General features: G+C 48.7%; 1 protein-coding gene across 4 annotated transcripts in view; it reads right to left on the bottom strand.

The window, feature by feature from the left end:
* The window catches only part of LOC144938457 (tyrosine-protein kinase Yes-like), a 100,564-nt gene that overhangs the window by 33,181 nt on the left and 47,567 nt on the right, over positions 1-19,816 (bottom strand). The window contains exon 1 of one of the 4 annotated variants that reach the window (XM_078866279.1): positions 2,046-2,168. The exons of the other annotated variants lie outside the window; for them this stretch is intronic. The gene's annotated coding sequence lies outside the window, so the exon portion shown is untranslated. Of the gene's footprint in view, positions 1-2,045; positions 2,169-19,816 lie in introns of those variants that run through there. 4 annotated transcript variants of the gene reach the window in all.

The raw sequence follows: 19,816 nt of genomic DNA, 5'->3' as shown, positions 1-19,816 counted from the left end.
ATATTGACTGTTCATTTAACGGATATGTGAAGGAGACCGTTGCTCATTTATTTTGTCATTTACATTCTCCAAAATGATGATTTACGATCATTTGGAGTTATGTGTTCTATAATTTCGTGTCAAACTGGGAACCCGTAAGGGGATGGCTCCTTCCCTGTGAGATCGCCAGTTCACCGCCATTGATTGAAGCGAGCCAGACTCATGCCAATGAGACACCGCGAGCCGAAACCGGCTTCAGGGTTTGCTTGTTTTGAAGCAACGCCGCCGAAATTACCCACTCACAGAAGGCTGAGCTGATGCACTGCGTCAGAAACGCTCTTGTGATTTTCAATTGGAGATGGAGATGTAAATGTGAAGGAGACATTTCGTCTGTGTCTGTGTTTGCTACTTAATATAGGACTGCAGATTAAACTGCCCGGATGCCGCCTTTCCCGCTTGTCTGCGGTTCCTCCTCGCTCCTCCGAGTAAACCTCTCTTGTTCAAATTATTTTAATTCTATAAAAAATGTTTCACGAAACCCCAAAGCGATAAACGCCTCCCGCGACGCCTATTTGCCACACGGCGGCAAAGTGTACAGTGCAGCAGTCACTCTTCCCATTAAATCAAACCGCAAACTCTTGACAAGACTTTAAGAAACATTCACAGCATGCTCAAGCACAGTGCACGACTTCATTACAGGCCCTGACACAGCGGGACTACAAAGTAGAGCAGTGCTCTTTTTTAAACGCTTTCATCATTTAATCATTTAACTCACTCGGTCTGTTGTTGTCGTTATTGTTATAACGACAACAACAGACCGATTTGAAGCATGTTTTATTTGGGGGGGGGAAGCAGAGCTTTGTGACGCCGTGTGACGAGGGGGGGGGGTCAAAAATCGCCCAAAATCTCGTGACGTCATTGATGGACGGCCCCTAAACGGAGATTATCAGAGGACCAAATTCAAATTGATGGTCGGCAGGAGGCTGATTAAGAGACCTCGCACAGTGAGAGATGGTCCAGTGACAAGTGGATGATTTTAAAGGCCCTTATAACACCACTACTATGTATATTCTTAGTTCTTTCAGTAAAGTCACGTAGAAGGGAAATAATAAAATAATAAAAATAAAACAATAACATTTTCAAGACGTTTCGGCCACAACGCAAGCAGCCGTCCTTGCGTTGTGGCCGAAACAATAGAAAGAAATCAACTTGTGAATAATACGAATCTTTACGAACTGATTCGTGCCACGGATAAACGGAGTCGTGAATAAGAGGAGTGCAGATGTGGGACGTTGAACTGTACAGTGCCACCAAGCCCGACTACAAATGGCCACCTCTAAAAATGATCGATTGCATTCTCGGTAAATGTGTTGTACAGAGAAGGGGGAAAGGATATGGTGGGAACATGCGACCTCACGCTCCGATAGCAATCACCACAGTGCGCACACTGTACAGCGCTCAAACTTGAGTGCACATACGTGCAAACATGTTATTTTTATTAAAAAATTGTAAAATATATACCACAAGAAGGGAGAGCGCCTTCACACGGCCGGTGTGTGCGTGTAAAAGGCACGGGGGTCACAACGAGCCGCCTAAGATATAACGTCGAATTGGAAAACTCAGCAAAAAAACCAATACCACAACATAAAAAAATATGAATTTAAAAATATTAAAAACTTCGGCAACTTCTCCATCGGTTCAAGCGCTGCGGGAAAAGAAAAAAAAAAGTTTCTCCGCGCGCAGTCGCATCGGTTTATTAAACGAAACATTTTTTGGGACGTTGACGTTTTGACCCCCAATCCAGGCTTGCGATTTCACGAGGGAACTGACGGTGGCAAAGGCGACGCTCGAGTCGAGGGAACGAGGGGGCCCGTGTCTTGATTGCCACACTTGCCCCTGTGATTAACAATCTACACAGCAGCATGCCCGCCTAGCCACACACTGTAGGAAATGTGGCAGTGGCTAAAATAAATGCGATAAGATGTGGTCATTTGCGGAGCCAGCATGTTTTTTTTTAATTCCTCGGTACGCTCGGCTGTGCTGCCGACCTTGATGAGGATCCTTACTTGTATCCGTCGCTGGTGCGCAAGTTCCACATTCACGTGACGGAGCTCAGCCTCGCCGAAGACCGGCTTGGCTCCCAACTGGGAGTTCAACTTGTAACCTCCTGAGTGCGAGTCAAGCGCCCACCACTCGAACGAAAGCACCTAAGCGCCAGAAGCAACGGGAGAGACTAATTATTTCGATTTAAAGCTTTCGTGACTGCAGGGATTCATCTTCTTGGTTCTTTCGGTAAAGCACACGTAGAAGGGAAACAATAAATTAATAAAAATAATACAATAACATTCTCACGACGTTTCGGCCACAACGCAAGCAGCCGTCCTCAGGCGAGGACAGACCTGTTCTTCACCTGAGGACGGCTGCTTGCGTTGTGGCCGAAACGTCGTGAGAATTGTATTTTATTACGTTCATTTTTATTATTTTATTATTTCCCTTCTACGTGACTTTACCGACAGAACCAAGAAGACTAATTATTATCAAACGCAGAACCCCCTCCTGGGTATGAGTCTTGATACTTAAGGGAGGTTATCTTGAGTAAATAAGAAGCTCATTAGTATTTCAAATTCATTGACTCAAATCACAATGTTGACTTGAAGCTTTCATGACTGCAGGAATCCATACTCGTTGGTTCTGTCGGTAAAGTCACGTAGCTAGAAAAATAATAGATCGCGACGTTTCGATCGCAACACAAGCAATCGTCATCAGGTGGGACAACCACAGCAAGAAAAAACTGCTGAAGGAGGCACAATGTACAGTATGTATGTTGAACTTCTTTCACACAACGTAGCGAACCGTGCTAATTGGAGGTGCCACAATTGTGGCAAATTCGCCTGATGACGCTGGTTGTTGTAATCACCAGCAAAACTTCGTACTCAAATTGTAAACGTTGTGGGTTTACTCCCCAACACAACCGGTGTGCTGAACTAGTAACTAATTGGAACGTTTTGTTCACGTGACGAACCTTACTAATTGGCCGTGTGGGGCGGTGCAATATTCCTCAGGGGCCCTGCACTCGTTCTCTGCAATGTTGATATTTTTATTTTGTGTTTTTGTTGCTGTTGCTGCTGCTGTGCTCACGCACCATGGATCCCCCCCACCCTCCCGGTGTAAAATAGCCGGGCAACGTGCTCGACGAGATCATCCGTAGTAACAAATCAAATAAACTAGGTTCGAAGCTTTCGTGACTGCAGGAATTGCTCTTTGGTTCTTTCGGTAAAGTCACGTAGAAAATAAAATCATAATAGAATACGACGTTTCGGTTGCAACACAAGCAACCATCATCAGGTCTCGCTCCGTGTGTCTTGGTGTGTGTCTCTCTCTGCATATGTGTCTGCCAATGTTGTTTCCGTGTCTGTGTTTTATCACTCATTCTTACCTGATGATGGTTGCTTGCGTTGCAACCGAAACGTCGTATTATATTATTATTTGATTTCATTTTCTACGTGACTTTATCGAAAGGACCAAAGAGTTAAACAAATAAACTCGAAAATTAACGCTAACGCAGTGCACGTGCATCACACGCGTGATGCAGTCAGCCAGCAGCTCGCTCTGAAACCTTCCATCTCCCCCAGTGTTCTCGTCACACATAACAAAAAAAACAAAGTCGATATGAATAATATTGGTCGCGAAAGCCCACGTCTTAAATTGACATTTGCGACGCGATAATAGACTGGGGCAAGGCTGTCCATGCGTGGTGAAGGGCTCCTTGCCGCTGACAACCCACAGTGGGTGACTCCATCAACTCCCAGAGCCTCCCACGCGGAGTTCTCCAGGAGCGTGTCCCAACTTCCACTTTTCGCGAGAGTTTTCATGACCAAGTCGAGTTAAATTCCAAATCATAACGCTGCCTCAGCGGATTGCTTCAATCGGTTATATACGAATACCGTACGTGCTGATTACCCACAATCTATCAAGACAGCCATGTACAGCGAAACGCTTCTGTGCCCTCAATTCTAATCATCAGTGATGAATATTGGTACCATATCGGAGCCGTTGCATGCACACAATTTATTTAATATGGGGCACAGTGGGGAGAGTTCACTTTGCGGTCACGGCTAACATCAGTGTCGAGTGGTATCCCGACCAGTCCTGACCAACACCCCTGAATTAACCCTAATTTTGCAGCACAGTGAAGGATGGTCAAACAACGCCCATGACTGTTGCGGCACTGACAAGGTTTCATGCAGCAGTGGATGGACAAAGCGCCGTATATTATCACCAATGGCGGAGCCAGGATTTTCAGGTAGAGGGGGCAACCCCTCCGCAATGAAAAATGATAGAGGAGTTGTTAGTAAGTAAGGACTTGTTCCTTGCTTTTTATTCGACGCGTGTGCGGCAATGGCGAGGGTCGAATTCTAACCGCGTTGTGTGATCGTCATCGCGCTCACTGAAGGTGAATGCCTTCAGGGAAGTCGTGCGCTGTATACGTAACTGCGCACAATTCTGTGAGTCACTTACAACTGCTTTGCCGTTACTTATTGCCAATTATGGACTCAGACTATTGTCCTATCATCTCATAGAGTCCCTGGCACATAATAACATGCTACACAGTGGCAATGGAGGTCAAAAAATGCTGATTTATTACTAATAAACCCCGATGATCCGATCGAATTTAGGGATCATTGGGGGGGCACGTGCCACCCCATTTATCACTATACATTAACAAGGAAGAGACGTCATCCTATTGCTCATTCTTAACGAGGAATTGACCGATACGAGGTTTTCATACCTTGGTAAAAACTTGACTTAAAGCTTTCGTGACTGCAAGAATTCATATTCTTTAGATCTTTCGGTAAAGTCACTTCTTCTTTAGTGCTGCCTAACGGCGTGTGCGACTTCACGATGATATTGGTCCCGGTCTAGCACGGCGTGTAGAGTTTGTGCTGTTGTTAATTGTAGCCATGTTTTGATGTTACTGAGCCATGTCGTTTTTGGCCGTCCTGGTCGTTTTTTCCCTTCGATTTTTCCTTCCAGGATTAGCTTTAATAGCTGGTATTTGTGGTCGTTTCGGGCAATGTGGCCTAGGCAGTAACACTTCCTGCTAATGATGGTCTTCAGCAGTTGCCTGTCAGTGCCCATATCTTGCAGAACTTGTGTATTGGTGGTTTTGGCTGTCCATGGGATTTTCAGCATTCTTCGATACAGCCACATCTCGAAAGCTTCGAGCCTTTTTGTTGCTGTTATTGTCAGTGTCCACGTCTCAACTCCGTACAGCAAAATTGACCAGATGTAGCAGTCACGTAGATAGGTTAAAAAATAATAGAAATAAAAAAAACCACCTGAAGACGATCGCTTGTGTTGTGATCGAAACGTCGTGGTTTTTTTGTCTATTTTGATTAATTTTGAACCTATCTACGTGACTTTACAGAAAGACACAAATAATTTGGTAAAAACTGTTTTTTTTTAGTGTGTGTTGGGGAGCTTTTGCGAGCATCCACAGTATGTCATGAGGACAAAAGCTGTGGATGCTGCTAACGACGGCCAAAAACCAGTGTTGACCAAGGTGCTAAACCTCCTTCATCATGAGCAAATTCGGGCTCTCGGAGACCAGCTTTGTCATCGGCGATAATTCTGTTTGTGTTACGTATCGTTCATTGACGAAGCATTGTAATTCACGATGAGGTGCTGGCGACGACGACCAACACATCCGTACGCAGGCCCCCTCTGCGAAAAGGGCCTTGAAACGCCGTATTCAATTTGTAGATGTTGTGGATCTACTCTCCAACACACCGGTGGGCTGAAGTAGTAACTAATTGGGGCGTTGTTTACTGTGACAAACCTTACTGGCTGTGTCGGGTGGTGGAGGGTCACGACACATTTATACTTACGCGATCTAACTCAAAAAACTTTATTGTTAATAATATTGGTCGCGAAAGCCTACCGTGTTAAACAACCTCTGTAAGGTTTCCCTGGGATTAGGGCCTGATGAATTGAGCAACGTGAGTGAAATCGCATTGGCAAAATCGAAGAAAGAAACCAAATCCTCAGCTATGCAGATGCAAAGTGGGACGACACACGTTCGTGTGCATGTATGTACATACGTATGTTGAACTTCTTTCGCACCCTACGTAGCCAACCGTGCTAATCGGGGGTGCGGGAGACCATAACTGGCGCTCTTGCATTGCCAAACATAAGCGTATAATGGAGAGCAAAGCGTTCCTTAAAAATTGTCTTCTGCACTCAACGTGTATATTCGTATAAAAGCACCAAATGCTATTTGGATTTTCTTTTCATTATCGTGTTGAAATGTTTTAAGCTTATCAACGTTTTGACAAAAAAAAGTACGTTTTCCGGCACAGAAGTGGTTCAGAAGCACGATGACCTGTGTGTAATTGCAGTGTACAGTACAATACATTTGCACGTTGAAGTGTCGTTCGAGTAACGGTTTCTGTAATTAGACAAATTGCATTCAAATACGGAATAACTGATGCGATGTAAATATTTACAATGTTCGTCTTTGTTGTGCGACCCACTTGTCAAAGTGCTGTGTGGCCTCGGGCTAAATTGACATAAAACCTCCTGGGATCCCGATACAATTCCTGCCATGAATAAATAACCATGATAACATTTTATTATAATCTAATGCATGTTTTTTTTTGTTGAGCGTATATGATTTCATGGGAGGTCGGTATCGCCTACCACATCGGCCGAGTGCATCGGCGCTCGCCCTACATGGTGACCTTTTGCTCCCACACTGGAAATGTGTAAATTCCACCACTGGCTCTCTGGCTCAGGACCACCAATGGAGACAAATACTGCCCAGGTGGTGACGTGAGATCAGCGATAACGTTTGATTCGTTACACAGCATACGAATCGTAAAGGGTGTGGCAACAGTGCTCTCTGAACGCAACAACCTGAGTTCAATTCCTAGCCATGGCAACACCAGTGGTGAGTGATACCCACAATACTATTTTATTTCACCAGAAAACGCCCACTGAGCTATAGAGCAATTTTTTCGGAAGTGACCCGGCCACAAATGATCATTCAAAAAGTGGCTTATCATGTGGACATTTACAGCAGACAAATACTCTAAACGCATGCTTCTAAATATGGAAAGAAAAACCGGATGACTCGGAGAAAAATCCACGCGACCACGGGGACAACACGCAAACTCCAAAATATACAGCAGTGGTCGGGGTCGGGATCAAACCCACGACCTCCTGTATACCAGAAGAGGTAATAATATCTCGCCACCGTGGCACCCCCAATAAAGACCAGCATGGTGAAGTATGGTCAAACAACCGCTATAACTGACACGAAGTGGAAAGGATTTCATCTGTCAGCTGACTGACAGACCGTTCGAATTTCTGCACCATCATCACAAGCCACGATCTAGCGCCTGCTGGTTAAAGGCCTCCCCGAACCATCACCATCCATCACGATCGTGCGATGCCACGATCCATCTCGATCTTGCACAGCTCATGCCATCGCTCCATCTCCGCAGCGGGCACGCTCCATCCTTCGGTTATCACTCGGTCACTAGTGCTGACCATCGGCCATCATCACTTCCCACAACACGTCATGGCCAAGTCCATTTCCTGATCTTAGCAGTCAGCAAGACATCTCTAATTTGTGTTTGTTTGCCGAGACGTGTTCCTCTTATAGTCTCTCAGTGTCACTTCCCTGCATACATTTCGTCCACGCTTTTTTGTGCACGTCTCTGTTTAAGTTGTACATTGTCAGGTGTTAACGACCATACTTCTGCACCATGTGTTTGTCCATAGCAGCTTTGCATACACCCAAGTAGTACGTTCCTTCTTCTAGCACCTTGGTGTGTTGCTTTTCATTCTCAAGCACAGCTTTCCACACGCAAGCTTCGTCTCCCACACCTCTTCATTTCATCACGTGGTGATGACCCTCGTCCACCGTTGTAGTTCATTTCTATTGGTTGTATCGACGCGTGTCGTTGCCTGCTGTAAATTGCCACGCGATGATAAGCCACACTTCACTGGGCTATAATTTGTGGCCAGGTCGCGTCTAGAAAAAGAGCTATATTTAGCTCAGTGGGGTAAAAAACAAAAGTATAGTTTTTTTTGCATCTGTATATATCTAAAGCAGCCTTAAGCGACCCGTGAATCACGTGACTTCTGTGTGCCCACCACCACCACTCCGAACCGTTCCTCTCTCCCCGCCGCTCCGTGCAGCGGTGCCGGGGCCCACACGCAGCCTCCCCATCCTCACCTCTCCTGACCCTTTGCCCCCGTTTCGCCATTCCATTTTCCAACCTTTTCTACTCTTATGTCCCATTCTTTCTCTTCCATTTCCCGTTACTTGTCCCACGCCCTTACGTCCTCGACTCTACTCCCCAACCCCCCTCTCCCGTGGCGTGTCACGGGTTAACAAGGTTGCTAGAGTTAACACATTTTCAGCAAATATCTTCGAATATTGCTGCGAATAGCCTTGGTGAGAGCATATCTCCTTACCCAATTCCCTTACTGATTAGAATAGTATATTATTGTTTTTTTCGGTAAAGTCACGTAGAAGGGAAAAAATAAAATAATAAAAATAAAACGATAAAATGCTCACGACGTTTCGATTGCAACACAGGCAATCATCATCAGATGTGAAATCCACAGCTTGCTTCCCTCATTTTTTTTTCTTATGTTTGAATAATAAAAAAGAATCGTACAGATAAGGCTCAAAGTCTGTTTGTAAAAGGTACCATTGACGATGATTGTCCGGGATGCACAAATAGCCATCATTGTCTGCTGTTTGTTAGCAGATTCAGAGGTCTTGCGAAAAGCATGTTGAGGAAAATATGATTGTAGAACTCCTACCAAGAGTTGCTTTGCCTTCAGTTCAACCCAGAGAATCCCCCCTTCAACACCAAGCAGCGTGGCAGCCTTCAGTTCAACCCAGAGAATCACCCTTCAACACCAAGCAGCGTGGCAGCCTTCAGTTCAACCCAGAGAACCCCCCTTCAACACCAAGCAGCGTGGCGGCCTTCAGTTCAACCCAGAGAATCCCCCTTCAACACCAAGCAGCGTGGCGGCCTTCAGTTCAACCCAGAGAATCCCCCTTCAACACCAAGCAGCGTGGCGGCCTTCAGTTTAACCCAGAGAATCCCCCTTCAACACCAAGCAGCGTGGCAGCCTTCAGTTCAACCCAGAGAATCCCCCTTCAACACCAAGCAGCGTGGCGGCCTTCAGTTCAACCCAGAGAATCCCCCTTCAACACCAAGCAGCGTGGCGGCCTTCAGTTCAACCCAGAGAATCCCCCTTTAACACCAAGCAGCGTGGCGGCCTTCAGTTTAACCCAGAGAATCCCACCTTCAACACCAAGCAGCGTGGCAGCCTTCAGTTCAACCCAGAGAATCCCCCTTCAACACCAAGCAGCGTGGCGGCCTTCAGTTCAACCCAGAGAATCCCCCTTCAACACCAAGCAGCGTGGCGGCCTTCGTATATTGCAGAGGGGAATTGTCAACATGAGGTTTGAGAGTGTAGAAGCAAGAGAAGATACATTCATTTGTCAACTAAAACACCAAATAATTATTAAGAATTCTTCAGAAATCAGTGTTGGTTTTCTGGTAAATGTTGTCCAATTGGCACAGCGGTAGGATGTCTAACTTCGCAATTGGAATCTGGCGAGGGGAAGTTCAAATCTTGATCAGTCAGTTGGCTGTCAGCCCATCTACCGACCACTGCAATTCCTACAGCCCCTGCCATAGGAACGTGGAGTAAGCCCCAGGAGCCACAATAGATTGTGTACAGTACCTCCACAGAATCACCTCAAAAGGCAGACCATTAAGCCCGATATTTGTTTTCACGTGACAGAACACATGAACCTAACATCTGTGGTCCAACGTTGCAGATGACCCGTGTGGTCTTCAATAATCAACATCTTATCGAAGCCATTGATGCCACCGCACTTCGATGCCAATGCTTCCCGCCCCCCACCAGATCCCGCAGCTGCTGCACAGTAGATACGCAGCCACCTCCGTGGTCTGGCCCCGCAGTCTCCCACCATCTGCCCCGAGGCAGATTCGTGGAGACCGCCCCAATGCCGGTCTCAGCAATCGGCCCTCCCCTCATCCCACACACGTCCCACCCATCCCACACACACACACGCCCCACCCATCCCACACACACACACACGCCCCACCCATCCCACACCCATCCCACACACACACACGCCACACCCATCCCACACACACACGTCCCACACACACGTCTCACACCAGCGTGATTGATTCTGCTTGATCAAATATAAAAAATAAAATTGCCTGCAACGTTCTCTTCCAAACTTCTGCATTGCTTATTCTGTCTTGCCACCAAATCCCTCCATCAGTTTCAGACACCGGTGCTGAAATGCCAGCAACTTATTTTCTAGCTGATTAGTTCAGAGTCTCTGATCCACACATCAATACAGACAACCCATTTACTTCAAATGCCATGTTTTCTTTATACCAGACGTATCTCTCTTCTCAAAGAGGCTTTCATAGCCCATCAATAACCTGACCTGCTGAAGCAATATGCCTATCGCCTCAACTGGGTATTTGACTCAACTAATCATTCCGAATAAAACCATCCCAGGCAACGTGATGAGAAGATTCCCGTCTGAAAAGTTGCCCAGACAAAACCCAAGCTTCCAGGCACGTGCTCGAAACATGGCTTATAAAATACAACTTTTGGATTTCTAAAGCAATCTAAAATGTAACAAGGAGGACATGCACAATATTACTGGTAGGAACCCACTGGTTCCACCACCCCACAGGGGATTATTGTGTCCGTCCGTCGTGCAGGGAGGGGCTGGGTGGGGAGGGAGGGGCTGGGTGGGGAGGGGAGGGTGGGGAGGGGCTGCGTGGGGAAGGTGGGGCTGGGTGGAGAGGGGAGGGTGGGGAGGGGCTGGGTGGGGAGGGTGGGGAGGGGCTGGGTGGGGAGGGTGGGGCTGGGTGGGGGGTGGGAGGGGCTGGTCACCCGTGGTGCCCTTATAAAACTCAACGTTTAACCTACTCACGCCGGCTTGTGCCCGCCCTCACAGTCGGGCATATTTGCGGAATACACCACGCCGCCGTTGACCCTGGCCATTGACCGAGCAGCCCAACGTTCCTACCAGCTCCCTCCGCAGGAATGTGTTTATTTTGGAAAGGGTAGGGAATGAGAGCAGGCAGATATGGGCAGAGGGGGAAAGGGGATTTCGGCGTTGTACGGATGAAAACGCTTCACGCAGAGACAGCGTGCAGAGAGAAGCAATGTCTTGGTGACTTGCCATCGCAGAGGGTCAGAGTGAGGGGGCTTGAGGCAGAAGGGGCAGTGGTAGGGAAGGATCTCCGATTAGCAAGGTTGGCTACATATGGTGCGAAAGAAGTTCAATATACATATGAGGAGCAGAATACTTTGCTCGCTGGAGCAGAGGGTGCGGGGAAGGGAGTGGGATAAGATGAGAGAGAAGAGGGAGGAGGGGGTGAGTCCATTGAGGATAATGAAGTTTGCTCCAGAATAAAAAAAGAACGGTCTTAATTAGGATAGCAATGTCATCTTCAAGTAGATACTGTACTTTCACTCCTATGGGTGAGATTCAACCGCAATGGACACAACTAAAGCAATCGTGAATAATGAGATTAGTGCAATTCTTGGAAGAAATATTCAACATCAATATAGCAATACTTCATCTTATGTGGTTCCTGCCTTCGGAGAAAATATACACGTACATGTTATATAAATCATATATGTCCCTATCTTATCAGTAACCACAAGCACTGTTTCCCTTATACTGAAATCACAATAACGCTCTAAGACAACATATTATTTTAAACGTTCACATCTGTGTTTCTTTAGAAGAGAAGAAAAGAGATAGGCCCACTATATTTAATAAGTAAATGCGCAATGAAATAACCAACACCCACTCGTGCACACCACATTCAGCAAATGCATGTGCTGCATGTGCTGTATGTGTGTGTGTGGGCATGTGTATGTGTGGCAAAACAACCTCCTACCTCCTCGCGGTGCCGGACGGGCAACATTGTCGTGGGCAGTGCTGTGGGGGGAGGGCCAATGCCCATTGGCCTCTCCCCTCATGGCGTCTGTGACCACCACAGTGGCTAAACGGGGGCTCTGGACGGGTGCGAGGGGCTGGTAACCCCTCCACCTTCAATTAACCACCACTAAACTACGAATTAAACATAAACCTGTAATTAATAAGCTTGTGCCGGAGGCCCCGGGGGGTCAGGCTTTTATGACGTCTCCTGGCCAAACCCCATTTGGCGGAGCCAGGAGATTGAATTTTAACCCTCGGGGCTCCTCCAGAAACAACGAAAAACCATTGCGGATGGCCACGTGGAATGTTCGAACGCTCACTGCGGAGGAGAGGCTGCCACTCCTCTGTCGGGAGCTGGACCGGTACCGCCTGGATCTCTGTGGCATTCAGGAGGTCCGGTGGACCGGTTCTGGCTCCTGCCACCATGAGGGGTGGACAGTCCTCTACTCGGGGCAGGAGACTGCCAAACAACAGGGTGTGGCTCTTCTTCTGAACAAAAGAATGAAGGGGGCGTGGGAGCGTGGCGGTGAGGTGTGGGAAGCTGTAAGCCCCAGGATACTTTGGGCTCGCCTTCCCATCAACCAGAGGCGAGGAGTGGTGGTCGTGGTTACTTATGCCCCCACCGAAGACGAACATCTGTGGAGGGATGCAGGCAAAGCCGATGAGTCGGACGCTTTCTATGACCTCCTGTCACAGGTGCTGGCTAAAGTGGCCACTCGGGACAGAGTCATCTTGTTGGGTGACTTCAATGCCCGAGTTGGTCATGATACTGGCACCTGGTCTGGAGTGATTGGAAGGCATGGGCCAGATCAGCTCAATAATAACGGTAGGAGGCTGCTAGATTTTTGTGCAGCCCATGGGCTTGTAATTACCAACACGCTCTTCCGGCATCGGCGCATCCACACAACATCGTGGATGCATGCCGGGTCCAAGCAAGAACATCTGCTGGACTACGTAGTGACGGACCAGCGGATGCGAGCCCATGTCCTTGACACCAGGACCTACCGTGGAGCTGATCTGCCCTCTGACCATCGACTAGTCATCTGTAAGATGCGCCTGCCATTCTTCCACTCCGGTGGTGGGTGTACACCCAGGATCCCATTCCAACCAAAAGTGGCCTGGTCTAAGTTAGCTGATGAAAGTTGCAAGCGAGAATTTCATCATCGCTTGCAGCTGGGGTTGGCATCGTCCCCCACTCCACCTGATGTCGAGGGTAAATGGGCGAGGTTTAAGACTGTGACTCATGCAGCTGCAATGGCTGCTTTGGGTACGCGGTCCAGACCTCCCCGGGAACCCTGGCTGACGGAGGAGGTGTTCAGGTTAATTGAGAAAAAGCGACAGGCCCACTCTCATCGCCTACAGCATCCCACGTCAGAGAATGAGGAGGTTTACCGCAGTCTTCGCTCGGAGGTTCGGAGAGCCGTGAGGCGCTGTAAGGATGGGTGGTGGTCGCGGGTTGCTGAGGAGATGGAGTCTGCCTCAGTGGCCCGCGATCACAAATCACTATTTAACTCCATCAAAAAAGTAACCTGCAGCGCCACACCTATTACCATCATTAGAGGAAAAAACGGTGATCCAATCTCCGACCCCCAGGAACAGGTTTGCAGATTTGCTGAGCATTTCTGTGAGGTCCTGGGGGAGGGAAAATCTCTCAGCCAGGAAAACATCATGGCACAAAGTGGGGATAACCCTGCTGAGGCTGCGGTGCCTCAAATATTGGAAGAGGTCACCCCCTGTGAGTGGCTGGCTGAGGTACCGGCTGTTGAGGAGGTACTGAGGGCGATCCGGAGTCTGAGACCAGGGAAGGCACCGGGCAGAGATGATCTCCCAGGCGAAATGCTGAGGGAGGGTGGCGTTTGTGCACAGACTGCCCTATATGACATCATAACAACAGTCTGGACCACTGGACGGGTTCCGCAGGACTGGAAGGATGCCCTGGTGGTCCCCCTCTTTAAGAAGGGGGACCGTACCGACTGTAACAACTACAGGGGCATCTCACTCCTCAGTGTGCCGGGTAAGGTCCTGGCAAGGATTATTCAACATCGCCTTGCTAGGCATGCTGAGGAGAGGCTTGCGGAGCCCCAATGTGGTTTCAGGAAAGGGCGGTCCTGCACAGATGCCATATTTTCTGTCCGTCTGCTTCAGCAGAGGTGTAGGGAATTCCAAAAAGACCTACATCTCTGCTTTATTGACCTGGTCAAGGCCTATGATACCATCAGTAGGACTGGGCTCTGGGTTGTTCTTCGTGCTTTCGGAGTCCCTGACCCTCTGCTCACGATCATTAAGGACCTTCATGATGGTGAGCGGGCCCGGGTAAAACTACGTGGCCGGGAGTCGGAGCCTTTCCCTGTACACCTTGGGGTGCGACAGGGATGTCCTCTGGCTCCCACATTATTTAACATCTATTTCGACTGCGTAGTTCGTGAAGCCTTCAATAGCTGTACCGGGGGAATTTCCATTTGGTACAGATATAATGGGAGGCTGATCGACGCCCGGGTGCGATCAAGGGATGGCTCCCTATTGGTCAACCACGTTATGTATGCCGATGATTTGGTAATAGCTGCTCATTCAGAAGAGGAGTTGGAGACGCTGCTGCTGAGACTGGAGCGTGCCACTAAGAGGTGGGGCCTTACCATCAGCCCCACCAAAACTAAGCACCTGCCTGGGTATTTTGTACCATCGGACACTCCACCCCCACAACTCCCAATTGGTGATGGGGCAGTTGTGGAGAGAGTGGAGAGTTTCCCATACCTGGGCAGTGTGCTCATGACCGGCTCCGGTTTAACAGCAGAGGTCTCACTCCGAATCAGTCGAGCGGCAATATCTTTTCATCGGTTGCGTAACGCTGTGTGGAAGCTACCTGGTCTGTCGCTCCGCACGAAGCTTCAGGTCTTCTCGGCCACGGTCATTCCCTCCCTTCTCTACGCTTGCGAAACGTGGACCCCCCTAGTGGAGCATCTTCGCCGGTTGGAAACATTTAGGCTGGCCTGCCTACGATCCATCCTGGGTTTAACCAGGCTGGATTGTGTGAGGAGCTCACAAGTCCTTGAAAGATCTGGGCAAAGTCCCATCAGTGAGCTCCTCCGGCAGGCAAGGCTGCGTTGGCTGGGTCATGTAGCCCGCATGCCCAGCCACCGCATGCCTAAACAGCTTTTGTTCGGCCGGATCGAGGGGGCTAAACGGGCGCGGCACGGGCTAGAGAAGAGATGGAGTGATGTGGTACAGGAGGACGTGGAGCTGAGTGGACTTGCCGATGACTGGTACCAGCGGTGTCAAGATCGGCCTCTGTGGAGGAGGCTCGTGAAGGACGCTACTGGGCAGTTGGAGGCAGTCGCCCTCCAACAACAACGGAGGGCGGAGGAGCGACGCTCACAACAACGAGCGGAGCGACGGGTGGCTAAAGCACAGCAAGTTGGTACAGTAGGGGGCACAGGTGGTGCATCAGCCAGTCATCTCGGTCATCTCGGTCAGTCGACCCGTGGCACCTGGGTCTGCCCCGTGACCTCCTGCCAGCGGGCGTTCGACACTTCACGTGGCCTCAAGGTGCACATGGCCTGGCACAAGCGTCGTGGTGACGTCACCGCCACTTAGTGGCGAATGGCGGTTGTTGTTGTTGTTGTTGTGTGGGGGAGCGGTGGTGTAGCGGTTAGCGCGCTGCGCTACGAACCTCGTGACCCGAGTTCGATTCCCGCTCATGGCCAACACCAGTGACAATTATCTGAACTGGTTATGGCCCTCCCCTAGGTCCACTCAGGCATAAATGAGCAACTGGTGTGGTGTGTAAACATGACCGATGGGGATACAAAGGCAGTCATGTGTGATACTGGCCACCCACCCCTTCGTGCGCCATGCCAGCGTTCATGGGTTCTCACTAACAGCACTTGCCCCAACAGTCTGTCCTGGCTATACGGGGGATCTTTGTCTTTGTATGCGTCCAATTCTCACTCACGGACAACATTAGTGACGTTCACCTGAACCAGGCGTGGGCCTCCCCTAGGTCGACTCGGCCTCAAATGAGCACCTGGTGCGATGTGTCAACGTCGCCACTCGGGAGACAAAGGCAGCCGGACACGGTGCTGGCCACCCACCCCCTCGTGCGCCGTGCCGGCCTTCATAGGTGCTCGCTAACAGCACTTGCCCAAATCAAAATGTTAAGCCTATACAGGGGAATGATTGCGGCTGTACGTGTCAGTGTAACAGTTTGCTTCATGTACAATGTTGGGGGCGGGGGGTTCCATGCAGCCCCCCAACCCCGACACCCCAAGCAGAGCTACACAATTCTGCCGATCCCATGACCCCATCCGGAATCGTAATAGATCCCAACGACGGAATCAAAGTTCTAGGCTGGGAATTATGAGCATCGCCCGGCTCGACTAAAAACGAATTATGTAGTAGCCCAACTCAGCCTTTCATTTTCTCTGAAGTCACTGAGGTGAGTTAGATATTTATAGGAGTGTACACGGTGCTTGTCGTATGGAATACAAAAGCTGCCCACATCAACAGGAATGTCGAATTTCCACCAATGGCTCAGGTTTGCAGACAGGAAATGATTGCTACCCCAGGCACAATTGAGTGAGGAAACAACTCTGACTTGATACTGGTAGGAACCTCCTGGTTACACCAGCCCACAGGGGATTATTGTGTCCGTCGTGCAGGGAGGGGCTGGGTGGGGAGGGGCTGGGTGGTGAGGGGCTGGTCACCCCGTGGTGCCCTTATAAAACTCAATGTTTAACCTACTCACGCCGGCTTGTGCCTGCCCTCACAGTCGGGCATATTTGCGGAATACACCACGCCGCCATTGACCGAACAACCCAACGTTCCTACCAGCTCCCTCCGCAGCAATGTGATATTATCTAGATATACATTGGGTCGCGTTCATCCAGAAAACCTCATTGGCAAATCTGCGCTATACTTCGCTAATTCATTATCCCCATTTTCAAACCCAAGGCGTCCATCCAATTGCCCTTTTAAGTATCCCAAGAACAAGAACTGGAGCAGCTGAGAGACCCTTTGCTGTTGTGGCCCACAAACTTCTGGACCAAAACCACGTTTCCTCCCTTAACACCGTGAAACTTCCTTCATCGAATGTCAGAAGAAGAGTGCTGGATGCAGTCACATTTGCAAATGTGATCTCTAGGTTTGATCCTTACCCCCTGTGTATCGATAGTTCAGTGTGAAAGTGCCATTTTATTGATGGACTACGACTTGTGTGGTGTTATCCTGGTGCAGTCTGGGACTGTTTTGTTGTTTTTGCTGCCTTGCCCAAACTAAATAAATCGAACTTATCTTACCTATAGAAATCAATGTTTTCATTACGTTTTCTTGTATTATTTGTTGTTGTGAGCTGCTGACCCGTCCCTACTGGACATGTGTGAAAAGAGCTTCACAGCTCATCGGATTCCTCCTCCAGTCTAAATCAAGATTCTAATTGTGACAAACAATAAATTTAGACAATGACCAACAGCAGATTTGTTTCCAGCGCAGGTCGGAGGCATCAACGGATGTGGCTTTCCACTCATTTGAAAAGGGAAGCACTTTGGTTTTCTTTAAGCGCAAAGAGAATATCACAATTACTGAGAACTGAAAGTTTGCGTGGCTGAGACGGAAAGTAGGCTGTGTGCATACCTGTCAACCCCTTATCAGTGCCCTGATTACAGAACATTCCGGACCTTATTGGTTACCCCGTGCCCCATATAAATCTCAACGTTCATCCTACAACGTCTCATCACAAGGGAGAAACACAAACAAATAGACAAAAATGTGCCCGTATTGAAACGGTATGCGTGTGCGATTTTCATAGCTGATGTGTCGATTGCAACGCTGACAAAAAGAAAACAAGAATTGCATCCCTTTGGTAATCCACTGCTAGTCCGGTTTACCATGGAAGTCCAGTTAACTATGGAAGTCCGGTTTACCATGGAAGTCCAGTTTATCGTGGGAGTCTACTTTACCCCGGAAGTCCAGTTCACCGTGGAAGTCCAGTCTACCCCGGTAGTCCAGTTTACCGTGGAAGTCCAGTTTATCGTGGAAGTCTACTTTACCGTGGGAGTCCAGTTCACCGTGGAAGTCCAGTTTACCATGGAAGTCTACTTTACCGTGGAAGTCTACTTTACCATGGGAGTCTACTTTACCATGGGAGTCCAGTTTACAATGGAAGTCCAGTTTATCGTGGAAGTCTACTTTACCGTGGAAGTCCAGTTTACCATGGGAGTCCAGTTTACCATGGGAGTCCAGTTTACCATGGAAGTCCAGTTTATCGTGGAAGTCTACTTTACTGTGGAAGTCCACTTTACCGTGGAAGTCCAGTTTACCATGGGAGTCCAGTTTACCATGGGAGTCCAGTTTACCGTGGAAGTCCAGTCTACCCTGGAAGTCCAGTTCACCGTGGAAGTCCAGTTTACCATGGAAGTCTACTTTACCGTGGGAGTCCAGTTTACCATGGAAGTCTACTTTACCGTGGGAGTCCAGTTTACCATGGAAGTCCAGTTTACCGTGGGAGTCCAGTTTACCGTGGGCAAGAGTCGACAACCTGCGGCCCCGGAGCAGCATGCGGCTCTTTAGGGCACCGCTTCGTGGCGTCGTTATCTATTAGGGACCACCGCGTCGTATTCACCACACACAGCGCATTGCGGCTCTTGAAATGTTGAGCCTTTTTTTCTTCCGAATTCGAAAAAAGTGCCTCTTCCTGTTACATTGGTTGCCGACCCCCGCTCTATCAACTGCACCATCGCTCCACCCAGCAGAGTGTGTGAGTGTGGTTTTCACTACACAACAAGCAAAAGAGGAAGCAAGTGTTTGAGACATTCATGGGGGATGCACGCAAAACGGCAGTTGTGCAACAGAGCAGCTGACTAAAGCAGTGTTTCGAGAGCACATCATTGACACAGATTGCGTCCCATGGTTCATTTCCCCGGATTCTATTCTCGGTAATGCTGCGGGCGGGTCGAGACCATTCCACTTACTGCGACGTGATGTTTCATTCCGATCACTGGCGCAGCACTCCGAACAGAGATGCGTGGCCCGCCCCATGATCGTTTGAGCGCATCACCGACACAACACGTAAGGGTTGTTCGTGAGCATTGGTTCGAGAAAGTCTGACTGCTGATGAGACGCTCAATGTTAAAACCAATGGAGCATTTGGTTTGCCCGTGTCGAACCAATGCCTGCTAAGGTGCACTTCCGAGAAGGTTGATGGATTGTGCAAAAAATACTATCTTAATTAATATTCTTGGTTCTTTCGGTAAAGTCACGTAGAAGGGAAATATATACGTTGAGAAAAAACCGACACTTTTTTCAAATTTTCTTGCTGTGGATTTCACACCTGATGATGATTGCTTGTGTTGCAGTCGAAACGTTGTGAGAATTTTATTGTTTTATATTTTTATTCTTTTATTATTTCCCTTCTACGTGACTTTACCGAAATAACCAAGAATATGAATCCCTGCAGTCACGAAAGCTTTAAATCAAAATCTATCTTAATTTGTTCATGTGGAGACACATATGGGAAGGTGGCATTGTTTAAGTTTGTTTTTCCACAATGACGCTTCGTGATTATTTAGCGCTCGGTAAATTATAGCGCCGAGTCAATTCCAGCCTGGAATTGACTCGGCAAGTGAATTGTGTCACCTGCCACTGCTCAGATGTTCCATCTGCGACTGCAACCCAACGTCTAGGTCACACATTGACCGTGGACGGCTCCTGCCCACACTGCAGTAACATCAAGGCACCAAACGGCATCAAGCCCGGGGCCACATCTTGTCGAGGAGACTCGGTGAAGTTGACGCCCCTTCCGAGATTGCC

This window comes from Lampetra fluviatilis, chromosome 22, assembly GCF_964198595.1.
Source record: "Lampetra fluviatilis chromosome 22, kcLamFluv1.1, whole genome shotgun sequence".
NCBI lineage: Eukaryota > Metazoa > Chordata > Hyperoartia > Petromyzontiformes > Petromyzontidae > Lampetra > Lampetra fluviatilis.
Note: the sequence above shows the minus strand (reverse complement) of the source record. Positions and strands in the feature narration are given on the sequence as shown.